Source organism: Chlorocebus sabaeus, chromosome 7 (assembly GCF_047675955.1).
Source record: "Chlorocebus sabaeus isolate Y175 chromosome 7, mChlSab1.0.hap1, whole genome shotgun sequence".
Classification (NCBI taxonomy): domain Eukaryota; kingdom Metazoa; phylum Chordata; class Mammalia; order Primates; family Cercopithecidae; genus Chlorocebus; species Chlorocebus sabaeus.
In genome coordinates, this window is record NC_132910.1 from 68,034,018 (window position 1) to 68,049,639 (window position 15,622).

Here is a 15,622-nt window from a genome sequence, read left to right on the forward strand (position 1 = left end):
CTTCGGCTTTAATTTCATTATTTATCCGAAAGTCATTCAGGAGCAATTTGTTTAATTTCCATGTAACTATATACTTTTGAGTGACTCTTTTAGTTTGACTTTTATTTTTATTGTACTGTAGTCCAAGTGTGTTTGGTATGATTTTGTTTATTTTGAATTTTCAGAGGGCTGATTTATAGCCAACTGTGTGTTCGATTTTCGAGTGTGTGCTATTTACAGATAAGAAGCTTGGGATCTGTTGTTTTTTGGTGGAGTGTTCTTTAGATGTCTATTAGGTTCATTTGTTGAAGTGTTGAGTTCAGGTCCTGTATATCTTTGTTAGATTTCTACCTCAATGATCTGTGTGGCTTGTAGGGTTTCTGCGGAAAGCTCCGGTGTTAGCTTGATAAGAGTTCCCTTTGTAGGTGACTTGCACTTTCTCTCTAGCTGCCTTTAACATTTTAAATTTTGTTTTGACCTAGAAGAATATGATGATTATGTGTCCTGAGAATGATGTTTTTGAAATTCAGGAATAAGTCAAAACACAATCCAAGAATTTTCAGGAATAAGATACAATAATACAGGCGAGGAAATAAAAAGTGAACATTTTAAGAATGAACCAAACTCAGCTGAAAGAGCTAATAAACTGACTTCAAAATTTTCAGAATACACTCACAAGTATTAACAGCAGAATCTACCAAACTAAGGAAAGAACCTCAGAGTTTGAAAAATGGCTGTCCAAAAAAACCTAGAAAAAAATAAAGAGAAAATCATAAAGAAGAATGAGCAAAACTATCAAGAAATATGGGACCTATTCATAATCTGAATTCTATTTTTGTTTTTTCAGCTGTTTCAGCCTGGTTAAGAACCGTTGCTGGGGAACTCGTGAGATCATTTGGAGTTAGAAAGACGCTCTCATTTTTTGAGTTGTTAGAGTTACCCTGCTGTTTTTTCCTCATCTATGTGGGTTGATATTACTTAGTCTTTAAAGCTGCTGTCTTTGGTTGGGTTTTTATATTTCGCTTTTATTTTCTTTGATGTCCTTGGGATTTTTATTGTGGGATAAGGTGGGTTTAGATGATTGGCTTTGTTTATGGTAGATTTTTGTGGTGCCACGGCTTAGCTTAGTACTCCTTGGATGTGTGCTCTAACTCTAGGGGGCTGGTATCAGGCCCCTGGCTTTGTTCTTTAACCCCTCAAGGTTGGAAGCCTGCTGCATTCGAGGGGCTGAGGTCTTCCCATAACACTGGTCATAACACTGAAGGGTGGCGCCAGCCAAAGCAGTTTTTCAGGCAAAGGCAGTGGGATCCATGCTCATGTGCTCGTTTTCTTGTGCCAGCAGCAGTGGCAGCACAGCAAGGTGCATGCTCATTCATGCCAGCAGCAGTCGTGGTGCAGGGTGGGAAGCAGAGACACTGGCATCTGTACATGTTAATGCCAGCAATGACAGTACGGTAGTGCCGTGTTGGGGCAATGGGTGTGCTCATACCAGCAGCAATGTCAGGGCAGGGTGCATGCCCACCCTTACACCAGAAGGAGAGGCATGATCCACCCATGCACAGCATGCCAACAAAGCAATGAATGGTTGGTCATGGGTGAGTATGTGCCAGCAAAGTGGCACAAGGGAGGCTGTGGTGAGAGGAGGGCACAAGTGGGTTTGTATGTTTTGGCAGGGGCCACCCTGCTGGAACTCTCCAATGGTCAGGCATGGCCTGCCAGCATAGGGGCTATAATGCATATCCCCAGGAAGCATTCTAGTTGGGCATCCAAGGCACCACTGCAAGCAGGAAAGACAGACTGGAGCCTCAGGAGAGGTGAGCAGACAAAAGAGCTCTCAGATCAGACTGGTATTATCTCATGGGAAAATTGCCCTGCTCTGTTCAAATCCAACAGTTCCCCTAAGGCTAGAGTCTCCTAGATGAGAGGGAGAAGCTTTGAGGGGTGGGTGTCTCTCGCCTTACTCACCTGCAGACATTTCCATACTAAACCCTCTGGGTTCTGTATAGGCTGGAGTCCTGCCCCTACCACCCCTCTAAGCAGCTGGCTCTGCCAGCTTAAGCATCCATGGGGGTCATGGGCCCTCCCACTGTCAGAATTCTGAAGGTCCGTATTGAGAGTTGGTCGCTCTTCACCTGCTCAACTCATCCCTTACCCAGGAGTCATTGGGGGCCAGGAATGAGTCACAGTGTGTGATAGATTTATGCAGGGTTTCCAGCTTCTCCTACTTCAGCCCAGCCCTTATTTCCTCCCTCTGTCTACCGTCAACGACTTTAAATGGAAGATCTCCTTGGAGTGCACCAGTCTTTCCAGTGCTTCCACCCCGCAGTTGCAGATATTCCTCCTAACTTCATCCAGTCATCGATCTTGCCTGCAGGCCCTGTCAATTCTTAATATAACATATTTAATGAGAAATAAAATCATCTGCAATGTCACTGTGTTATCTACCTAGTTAAATAAATCATTTACTTAATTTATAAGTGCCAAATTGATTCAAATACTTTTGGTAGATTAATAGAATTTTTCAGTAAACCATTCTTCAGTATTACATTTTGTTTGGAAATATTAAGAAAACTGACTTCTGAATTATCTCTTCAATTTCAAATTAGTTAATATAGTATGAGAATCTATACTAAAGTCAGAGTTGTGAAAGGAGAAAAACAACCAAAGCCTTAGCTCAAACTTTTGTTATATTTTGCAATTTGAGGGATGCTCAAAAAGACTCCTTTATGATGAGTACGAAGCTGAAACATTTTATATGATAGATTGGGGAAGGGCAGTCAAAGTTTGATTTCATTCCGAATATTGTTCAACCTCAAAATTCTTGAAACACATGGGAGAAACCAGGGTTGTGTTGATTACAGTACTAGAAGAATCATGATCAAGACTGGGACTGTAATTTAGCCTACAAAGAATAATTGAATATTTGTTGAATAAGTAAATAGCCATTAGTTACCCAACTGGAGTTTAGCAAGATGATTGGAAGAAAGTTAAGGGCTAAGATCTTTGCAGTGTCACCAGAAAACTGTCCCTCCATCAGCATAGTTCAAAAATATGATTCAACTATTTTATTTCTGTAATATTAATGTCATTGTTTTTGAGGAAAAGAATCAAGTACTGCTTAAAGAGCATCATCTCTTCTGTGCTGAATTACCAATAATCAACACCAGCTTTAGCAGTTCCCTACATGGATCTGAATTAAAATATATATATTACAATGTCTCTCAAAAAATTTGGAAAGAAGATATTCACTCAAGAAGCTGTGGGAAGCAGATATCCCAACTGAGCATTCCAGCGATCTCTAGCTTTACTGCTACAGGCTGAGACAGTTGACTGTTATCTTTTCCAAGGCAATTTCCTGGCAACAGTTTTAGAACTACAGTTGGGCCTTGAACAATATAGGTTGAACTGGACGTATCGACTTACACTCAGATTATCTTTCCCCTCTGCCACTCATGAGAGGGCAAGAACAACCCCTTCTCTTCCTCTTCCTCCTCAGCCTACTTAACATTAAAATGACAAGAATGGAGGGCTTTTTGATGATCCACTTCCAATTAATAAATAGTAGATGTATTTTCTCTTCCTCATAATTTTCTTAGTAACATTTACTTTTATCTTACTGTATTATAAGGATATAGTATATAATACATAAATAGCATATGTGTTCATCAACAGTTTCTGTTATTGGTAAGACTTCCAGTTAACAGTAAGCTATTAGTAGTTACATTTTTGGGGAGTGAAAAGTTATATGCAGATTTCTGTCTGCATAGGGTTTGGCACTTCCAACCCGTGCATTGTTCAAGGGTCACCTATACTTGCTACAGGGCTCCTGTTGCTCCAGTGACTTTTCAACTGACTTCAAAGCTGTAGCCTTCCTTACCAACCTTCATTTTCATTACCTTTCCAAATATTGTAGAGCCCTACTTTCTGTATTTAACCTGTTTATTCCCATGATACTTAAGATGACCCTGTTATTCTGAGCAACCCAAAATGATACACTTGGACACAAACATGTAATCAACCCTATATATTAGAACCCTTTTGAATACATGCTACCTGTGTAATGCATCTTTTAAAGTAGGGTGCCACAATATCCAGAACAACCCAACCAAATCCAGAAAACTATAAAATTAAAAAGTCCTTTTTTTAGAAGTTAACGACTTCATCTCTCTAATGATAAAACTTTGTTTACTCATACTTAAGACTGCTTGTAGTGATAAGACTCAAAGTTGTTATCAATCTAGCAAGTTAATGTAAATAAAACATCTAGGACTGACTTCTCTCTATTAAGATCATACTACTGTAATGGGTTTTAGAACTTGAATTTGCATGCAGCCTTAAATATTTTCCCCAAAGACAGAAAGGTCTTTATCTTTTGGATAATAATATCTTAAAATTAATGTTTAAAATTAAAAGTGAAAAAGAAGGAGACAGAAAAACAGCAATGCACTACTTTTGAAAACTGAGGCTGATCTTTATTATATTCAGTTATTATTTTAGCCTCTACTGTAACCAGTTTGAGGGCAAAGACCCAACCTTATTCACCCAATATAATCCCCTTCAGCCTACCCAGTTGCAATTTATAGCATAGCATTTTGCACATAAATAATTGTTCTGTAAGTATTTATGAGATTTTTTAAAATTTAATGTCAAGAAGAAGAAGAAAGCAAAAGTTTAGCAGAATACCAAAATGAGGATATGGCAAAATTTAGAAGAGATCTTCGCTCACAGAATCACTAGCAAAGTTCAACAAATGGACATATAATTCATGTTTTTAAATAAAATGGAGGCCAAGAGTAAGTTTCCTTATTATAACACACAAACTCACACATATATTCATATACACATCTGTATGTTAAAAATATGTATTTACTTTTTCTCATTTGACAATGTGATGCTATAAGTATTATTACTTTTGATGCTTATGATAATCTTATGTGAGAGAGATAACCCTTCTGATACCATCATATCCTACTAACATAATTTAGTAAGAAGAAAGCCTTTGTTTTATATTCCAATTAAAATTGCTTCCTTCATTCATTGTAACTTTATATATACATATATCTATATCTATCTATCTATCTACCTACTTTTTTTTTCTTTTGAGACAAAGTCTCACTTTGTCCCCCAGGCTGGAGTGCAATGGCGCGATCTTGGCTCACTGCAACCTCTGCCTCCTGAGTTCAAGCGATTCTCCTGCCTCAGCTTCCCAAGTAGCTGGCATTATAGGCACCTGACACCACGACTGGCTAATTTTTATATTTTTAGTAGGGACGGGGTTTCACCATGTTGGCCAAGCTGGTCTCGAACTCCTGACCTTAGGTGATCTGCCTGCCTCGGCCTCACAAAGTTCTGGGATTATAGGTGTGAGCCTCTGCGCCCAGCCATTGTAATTTTATATTTTACAGGTACTTTTATCATAAATATTTTAACATTTCATTTAACTGTATTCGTTACTACATGTCTTTGCTTTTCCACCTTATGTTTCTTGGATATAGAAAATGAACCTCCAAAATATATACTTTGTATCCTGAGGCTTTGCTGAAGTTGCTTATCAGCTTAAGGAGATTTGGGGCTGAGACGATGGGGTTTTCTAAATATACAATCATGTCACCTGCAAACAGAGACAATTTGACTTCCTCCCTTTCTATTTGAATAGCCTTTATTTCTTTCTCTTGCCTGATTGCCCTGGCCAGAACTTGCTATGTTGAACAGATATGGGGAGAGAGGGCATCCTTGTCTTGTGCCAGTTTTCAAAGGGAATGCTTCCAGTTTTTGCCCATTCAGTGTGATATTGGCTGTGGGTTTGTCATAAATAGCTCTTATTATTTTGAGATATATTCCATTAATACCTAGTTTATTGAGAGTTTTTAGCACGAAGCATTGTTGAATTTTATCAATGGTCTTTTCTGCATCTATTGTGATAATTGTGTGGTTTTTGTCATTGATTCTGTTTATGTGATGGATTATGTTTACTGATTTGCATACATATGTTGAACCAGGCTTGTATCCCAGGGATGAAGCAACTTGATTGTGGTAGATAAGCTTTTTGATGTACTGCTGGATTTGATCTGCCATTATTTTATTGAGGATTTTCATTTCGATGTTCATCAGGGATATTGGCCTGAAATTATCTTTTTTCGTTGTATCTCTGCCAGGTTTTGATATCAGGATGATGTTGACCTCATAAAAGTTAGGGAGGATTCCCTCTTTCTCTGTTGTTTGGAACAGTTTCAGAAGCAATGGTACCAGCTACTCCTTGTACCTCTGGGAGAAATTGGCTGTAAATCCATCTAGTCCTGGACATTTTTTGGTTGGTAGGCTATTAATTACTGCCTCAATTTCAGACCTTGTCATTGGTCTATTCAGAGATTCGACTTCTTCCTGGTTTCGTCTTAGGAGGGTGTTTGTGTCCAAAAATGTATCCATTTCTTCTAGATTTCCTACCTTATTTGCGTAGAGGTGTTTATAGTATTCTCTGATAGTAGTTTGTATTTCTGTGGAATCAGTGGTGATATCCTCTTTATCATTTTTTTATTGTGTTTATTTGATTCTTCTCTCTTTTCTTCTTCATTAGTCTGGCTAGTGGTTTATCTATTTTGTAATCTTTTCCCAGCTCCTGGATTCAGTGATTTTTTAAAGGATTTTTCATGTCTCTATCTCCTTCAATTCTGCTCTGATCTTAGTTATTTCTTATCTTCTGCTTGCTTTTGAAATTGCTCTTGCTTCTCTAGTTCTTTTAATTGTGATGTTAGGGTGTTGATTTTAGATCTTCCCCACTTTCTCCTGTGGGTATTCAGTGCTATAAATTTCCCTCTTAACACTGTGTTAGCTGTGTCTCAGAGATTCTGGTATGTTGTATCTCTTTGTTCTCTTTGTTATTAAAGAACTTATATATTTCTGCCTTAATTTTGTTATTTACTGAAAGGGCTAATATCCAGAATCTCCGAAGAACTTAAACAAATTTACAATAAAAAAACACACAACCACATCAAAAAGTGGGCAAAGGATATGAACAGACACTTCTCAAAAGAAGACATTTATATGGTCTACAAACATGTGAAAACAAGCTTATCATCACTTGTCATTAGAGAAACGCAAATCAAAACCACAATAAACTACCAACTCACGCCAGTTAGAATGATGATCATTAAAAAGTCAGGAAACAACAGATGCTGGAGAAGATGTGGAGAAGTAGAAATGGTTTCACACTCTTCGTGGGAGTGTAAATTAGTTCAACCATTGTGGAAGGCAGTGTGGCAATTCCTGAAGGATATAGAACCAGAAATATCATTTGACCCAACAATTCCATTACTAGATATGTACATAACCCAAGGATTGTAAGTCATTCTACTATAATGACACATGCATACATATATTTATTGCAGCACTTTTCACAATAGCAAAGGCTTGGAACCAACCCAATTGCCCATCAATGATAGGCTGGATAAAGAAAATGTAGCACATATATACCATGGAATACTATGCAGCCATTAAAAAAGGATAAGTTTATGTCCTTTGCAGGAACATGGATGAAGCTGGAAACCATCATTCTCAGCAAACTAACAAAGGAACAGAAAAAAAAAACAAACAAAAAAAAACCCGAAAAACACTGCATGTTGTCACTCATAAGTAGGAGTTGAACAATAAGAGCACATGGACACAGGGAGAGGAAGATCACAAACTGAGGCCTGTCGGGAGCTGGGAGACTGGGGGAAGGATAGCATTAGGAGAAACATCTAATGTAGACGACAGGTTGTTGGGTGCACTAAGTCACTATATCAAGAGTATACCTATGTAACAAACCTGCGTTTTCTGCACATGTATCCCAGAACCTAAAGTATAATTTAAAAAATACATAAATAAATTTTTAAAAAATTATAAGAATTGGAAAATTGAATACTTATACTACCAGAGATGCTCTCACTACTGACACAGAATGATAAACATACTACAGCCACTACAAATGAACAGCTAAATATGAAAAAAAATTATTATTTTAAATTTGATAAATAGGCCTTATTTAAAATAAACTTTGATTGCGGTGGATCACATTTGTAATTCCAGCACTTTGCGAGGCCGAGGCGAGCAGTTCACTGGAGCCCAAGTGAACTGAGTTCAAGACCAGCCTGGACAATGTGGCAAAACCCGGTGTCTACTCAAAATACAAAAATTATCCAGGGGTGGTGGTGCACACCTGTACTCCCAGCTATTCAGAAGGCTGAGGTGGGTGGATCGCTTAAACCCAGGAGGTCCAGGTTGCAGTTAGTCATAATCTCATTACTGCACTTCATCCTGGGAGACAGAGGAGACCCTATCTCAAAAAGAAAAAGACAAACAAACCAAAACCCCAAAACTTTACTGTTAGCAAAATTTCTGATTTTCATAGCTAATTTATTGAGTTAATTGACAGATGTTTGTTTTGGCCATTCTATACAGTGCTTACAACACTACTGAAAGGAATTAGAAAGTTTATTATATGCTTTCCAATTGTATGCATTACATACCTGTTCCTCAAAGTATATTAAATTATTTCTCCAAAAGGCCAATTATCAAATATTCTAATATTTGAGGCAGATTGAATATGGATTCAGGGGTTATTAGAAGCGTAGAGATGTATGTGCACCACAGGTAGATAAAGACATGATGAAAAATGCTTTATTGCCTAGAATACATATTTTCTAGGTCTATTCAGGAAATTAACTGCATATGTGTGAAACTGTTATCATCTGCTTTCCATTTTTTCCATCTGGGCCAAAGGATAGTGTCCATCCAATCTATTGGCTAAAACATAATGCACTATAATTTGCTATTCTCTATATCTACTAGTCTAGTAATTCTATTAAAATAGATATTTGGTTGGGCCAGATATCCATTCATTCATCTACTCACTCAATGATAATTTCTAAAGATACACAGTGATTTATTATTAGTGAATGTTTGCTGGAATTTAGTGACCATCGTTTTCTAAGTGCTCTCAAGGTGTCAGTTCCATAAGCATTCCGTAAGTTTGCTAGTCTATGATTTTTGGAATTTAATGTTGAGCTTTTAAAATCTGCAATAATGTTTTCTCTATTTTTTTTTGATTGTTGAAAAGAATATTTTGTCCTGTGAGCAAGCAACTATGACTAAGCGTAAAATATATAGTCAGAATTTGTCATAATCGTAAGATATTCAACAAATAAAAATTAATTTTTCTTTAAAAATAAATATGTACATATTTCAAAATTACTAGTTAATTGCATTTTGAATAAATGGTGGAATGTTTATTGAATAAATGAGTGGATAGAATAATTATTTTTGTTCTTATGTGAGGTTAAAGTCAGTATTATCAGCTTAGTAAGCAGAGCAGCCATGGGTATAAAAACCAGGAAGCTTAGATAGAGTCTCTATAGTCATAATATAAATTAAAGTAAGATAAAGGGTGATTAATATAGATAAGTATAACAACAGATATGTAATATTACTCTTGGTATAGATTAGACAACATGCTTCTATTTATACTTCTTTACATATTCCATATGTATTTTACGTTTATTAAAATCCAAGACATTTTCTCTTTTATATCTAGTAATATATAAGAGATTTTGGCTGGGGACAAAACTAAGAGGAAAAGGAGAGAAATATGGGAAAGATGTTCCTTTGTGGCACTATGGGTTAAATCTGAGCAGCTAAGATGAGGAAATGAAGGCTCCAAGCTCTCAGGATTCCATAAGGAAAACTGTATGAGTTTCCAGACATGGTGTTCAAGTAACTACATGTGATAGCAGGTTGACAAGAAACCCTTTCGCTTAGTAGAGAACTCCTTATTATTCTGACTCTCCAGGGAAGAAATCCCCTCAGAGCCTTGAGAGAAGCTTCCCTGGTGGCACTTCAGAATAGTGAGTGGCTGTGGTAAAGTTTCTGTTAGCAACTAGAGAAGCAGGTGCAGGAAGTAAGAGTAATACCCGAGTAACACAGCTTGGAGACTGCAGTTTATAAGTTCACAAACGGGCATGAGTGAAGAGCTTCTCTGAGACACTAGAAATAAGTACATAACTCTGTGAAGGGGAGAATTTGCTCACCATTTCATAGGTTATTGCTATCAAACAAAGAATCATTTGAGTGGACAAGTAATGGAGTTGCCAAGCAATTTGGAGGACCCAACAGAAATTGAAAACCATAAATCTGCCCTACTGGCAGAATTATGTAGTTTTGCCAGCAATGCTCAGGAAAGGTAAAAAGCTGTTGATTAGAGAGATCCAGTTTGGAAATGTGTTTAAATGAAAGCATCGCAGAGCAGAAGAAGGGAATTGAAGATGAGCGTGGGCTGACATGATGATGAATTTTGTTGGAAATATAGAGTCAAGAATCAAACCATAATTTAAAAATATATGGAGAGATTTAAAGTCAGAAGTGAATGAAAAAATACATTTATCAGAGATAAGTGTTTGTTATCAGATAGAGGAATTCCATATTAATGGTTTAGAATGCATTTCTGTTGAGGGAGATAATAAATCCTGACTGAAGCCTCAGGCATGGGGTACTAAAGAAAAAATAAAGTGAAAGTTATTGCCATAGAAAAAATTATGAAACTGTGAGGAAACTAAAGTTACTCAGAACAAGGTAAGAGTGAAAATAGAAGAAAACAGTCAGGTGCTACATTCTCCTCAAAATTGTGGAATATGTATGCAATGAGAAGATGTATTGATTGAGAAAAATTAGCCTTGACTGTTGTAAAGACATTCTAAAATCCCATTCATTATATCAATAAAACTTTATTGTTTTATTTATATTATTTTAATTAACAAATCATAATTGTATTACATTTATGAAGCACAATGTAATATTTTAATAGAGTATAAAATGTGAAAAGATTTAATCATGCTAATTAACATAGCTATTACCTCACTTACTTGCTTCGCTGAGTGGGACCTCCCAGCCAGGACCTCCAGCCATGCCCCCCACCTGCATATATTACTGACAAAGCTCTGATCTCTCCCAGGGATACAGTGGCTGCGGGACTGGAGGGTTGCCTCCTGGGTTGATTGGACTACTCAACCATTCCAGCCTGTGAGCATTGGACCGTTCAAGCAGACGGGGGCAGAGGAGGTTCCCCACCATGGCACAGCTGTTTTGTCAGACATGTCCAGACTGCTTCTTTAAGCATGGCACTGATCCAATCTTCCTCTTGGGGTTGTCCTCCCAATCGGTGCCTTCAGTCACCTCCACCCATGTTCTACAGGACCAGCAGAGCTGTAATTTCTCCCTGGGACAGAGTGCCTGAGGGGCAGGGCAGACTGCCACCATAGCCATTCAGGTTTCTCAGCCGGTCCAGCCTGTGAGTCTTGGAGAGCCCAAATCAATTGAGGGCTAAAGGGATCCCCAACACAAGACAGCTGCTCTACCATGAAGCAGCCAGACTGCTTCTTTAAGCAGTTCCCTGATTCTGTTCCTCCTGAATGGGTGATACCTCATAACTGGGGTCTCCAGACACCTCCTACAGGTGTCTTCAGGCCTGCAATAGGCCAGTACTCCCCTGGAATGGAGCTTCTAGAGGAAGGGGCAGGCTGCCATCCTTGCTGTTTCACAGCCTTCACTGGTGATACCTCCAGGTACAAGAAAAACTAAGGCAACTAGGTTCTGGAGCAGACCCTGAGCAAACTGCAGCCACCATATGGAAGTGTGGCCAGACTGTTGAAAGACAAACTAACAAACAGAAAACACAACCACCACCAACACAACCCCATAAAAACTCATCAAAGGTCAGCAGCCTCAAAGATCAAAGTTAAATATGCCCAAAGATGAGAAAAAATAAACATAAAAGTGCTGAAAATTCAAAAAGCCAGACTGCCCCTTTTCCTACAAAACTGAAACACCCCTACAGAAACGGCTCAGAACTGGGCTAAGGCTGAGATGACTGAAATGGCAGAAGCAGGCTTCAGAAAGTGGATAATAATGAACTTCACTGAGCTAAAGAAGAATGTTGTAACCCAATGTAAAGAAGCTAAGAATTATAAAATAGTACAGGAGCTAAAAGCCAAAATAGCCAGTTTAGAGAGGAACACCACTAACTTGTTACAGATGAAGAAAGAAAAACAAAACAAAATATACTACAAGAACTTCACAATGCAATCACAAGTATTAATAGCAGAATAGACCAGAGGAAAGAATCACAAGCTTAAATAGTATCTTTCTGAAATGAAAGAGGAAGACAAAATTAGAGAAAAAAATAATGAAAAATAATGGACAAAACTTCTGACAAACATGAGATTATGTGAAAAGACTGAATCTACAACTGTTTGGAGTACCTGGAAGGGATGGGGATAATGGAACCGGGTTGGAAAACATACTTAGGGTATCATGCAGGTGAACTTCCCCAACCTAGAAAGTCAGAACAACATTCAAATTCAGGGAATGCAGAGAACCCTAGTAAGATACTTCATGAGAAAACCATCCCTAAGACATATAATCATCAAATTCTCCAAGGTCAAAATGCAAAAAAATCTCAGGGCAGCCAGAGAGAAAGGCCAGTACACCTACAAAGGGAAGCTCATCAGGCTAACAGTGGCCTCTCAGTGAAAACACTACAAGCCAGAAGAGATCGGAGGCCAAAATTCAACATTCTTAAAGAAAAGATTTTTCAACCCAGAATTTTATATCTGGCCAAACTAAGCTTCATAAGCAAAGGAGAAATAAGATCCTTTTTAGACAAGCAAATGCTGAGGAAATTCAATACTACCAAACCTGCCTTGAAAGAGCATCTGAAGGTAGCAGTAAATGTGGAAACGAAAAACCATTAACAGCCACTAAGAAAACACAGACTAGTGACACTATGAAGCAACCACATAAAAAGTCTGAAAAATAACCATCTAGCATCATGATGACAAGATGAAGTCTACGCATAACAATACTAACCTTAAATGTAAATGGTCTAAATCACTCAATTAAAATACAGAGAATGGCAAGCTGGAAAAGGAACGAAGACCCATCGGTACACTGTCTTCAAGAGACCCATCTCACATGCAAAGACACATATAGGCAAAAAAAAAAAAAAAAAAGGGAATTACATAATGGTAAAGGGTTAAATTCAACAAGAAAAGCTGACTATTCTAAATATATATGCACCCAATACAGGAGCACCCAGATTCATAAAGCAAATTCTTAGAGACCTTCAAAGAGACTTACACCCCCACAATAAGAGTGGGAGATTTTAAGATTTTAACACCCCACTGACAGTATTAGAAAGATCATCAAGATGGAAAATTAACAAAGATACTCAGGTCACAAACTCAGCTCTGGATCAAGTGGACTTGATCAATGTCTACAAAATTTTCCACCCCAAAACAACAGAATATACATTCTTGTCATTGCCACATGGTTCTTACTCTATATTTGATCACATAATCAGAAGTAAAAGACTCCTCAGCAAATTCAAAAGAAATGAAATTATGTAAACAGTTTCTCAGACCACAACACAATCAATTTAGAACTCAAGATTAAGGAATTCACTCAAAGTCACACAACTACATAAGCAATCTACTACTAAGTGACTCTTGGGTAAATAATGAAATTAATGCAGAAATCAAGAAGTTGTTTGAAACTAATGAGAACAAAGGTACAATGTACCAGAATCTCTGGGATGTAGTTAAAGCAGTATTAAGAGGGAAATTTATAGCACTAAATGCACACATCAAAAAGCTAGAAAGATCTCAGGTTAACAACCTAACATCACAACTAAAAGAACTAGAGAACCAAGAGCAAACAAACCTCCAAACTAGCAAAGACAAGAAATAACCAAGATCAGAGCTGAACTGAAGGAGATAGACACACACACACACACACACACACACACACACACACACACACCCCTTCAAAAAATCAATGAATGCATGCATTAGTCTGTTTTCATGGCACTGATAAAGACATACCCATAACTGGATAATTTATTAAAAAAAAAAAAAGAAAAGGTATAAGGACTCACAGTTCCACAAGGCTGGAAAGGTCTCACAGTCATGGAGGAGGCAAATGGCATGTCTTACATGGTGGCAGGCAAGAGAGAATGAGAGCCAATCAAAAGGGAAAACTTTTTATGAAAACATCAGTTCTCTTGTGAGATGCATTCTCTACCACAAGAACAGTATGGGGGTAAGTAATCACTTTATTCAATTATCTCCCACTGGGTCCCTCCCACAACACGTGGGAACTATGGGAGTTACAATTCAACATAATATCTGGGTAGGGACATAGTGAAACCATATCAATCCAGGAGCTTTTTTTTTTTTTTTTTTTTTTTTTTTTTTTTTTTTTTTTTAAAATTAAAAAAAAAAATAGATCACTAGTGAGACTAATAAAGAACAAAAGAGAAGATTCAAATATACACAATTAGAAATGATAAGGGGGATATAATCACTGACCCCACAGAAATACAAATAAACATTAGAGAATGCTACAAACACCTCTATGCAAATAAACCACAAAATATAAAAGAAATAGGTACATTCCTGGACCCATACACCCTCACAAAACTTAACCAGGAAAAAATGAATTCCTGAATAGACCAATAAGAAGTTCTGAAATTGAAGCAATAATAAGCAGCCTACTAGCAAAAAAATTGTGCAGGACCAGACAGATTCACAGCTGAATTCTAACACAGGTACAAAGAAGAGCTGGTACCATTTCTACGGAAACTATTCCAAAAAATTTAGTAGGAGGTACTCCTCCCTAACTCATTCTGTGAGGCCAGCATACTCTTGATACCAAAACCTGGCAGAAATACAACAAAAACCAAAACTTCAGGCCAATAGACTTGACAAACATATATGTAAAAATGCTCAATAAAATACTGGCAAGCCAAATCCAGCAGCACATGAAAAAGCTTATCTGCCATGATAAGGTAGGCTTCATCCCTGGGAAGCAAGGCTGTTTCAACATGTGCAAATCAATAAATGTGACTCATCAAATAAACAGAACTAAAGACAAAGAATGCATGATTTTCTCAATAGACGCATAAAAGACCTTCAATAAAATTCAACATCCCTTCATTTTAAAAATGCTCAATAAAATAGGTGTTGAAAGAACATACCTCAAAATAAAAAAGAGCCATATATTGACAGACCCGCAGCCAATATCATAATGCATGGGCAAAAGCTGGAAGCATTCACCTGGAAAACTGGCACAAGAAAAGGAAGCCTTCATTCACCAACCCTATTCAACATTGTATTGGAAGTTCTGGCCAGTGCAATCAGGCAAGAGAGATGAATAAACTGTATTCAAATAGAAAGAGAGAAAGTAAGACTCTCTTTGTTTGAAGATGACATGATCCTATATCTAGAAAACCCCATTGTCTCAGCCCAAAAGCTTTTTAAACTGATAAGCAACTTCAGCAAATTCTTAGGATATAAAATCAATGTGTAAAAACTGCTAGCATTCTGATACACCAATGACAGGCAAGCCAAGAGCCAAATCATGAATTAACTCCCATTCACAATTGTCACAAAAATAATAAAATATCTAGGAATACAGTTAACAAGGGAAGTGAAGGACCTCTTCAAGAACTACGAACCATGCCTAAAAAAGTCAGAAAGTACACAAACAAATAGACAGGTATTCCATGTTCATGGATTGGAAGAATCTATATCATGAAAATGGGCATAGTGCCCAAAGC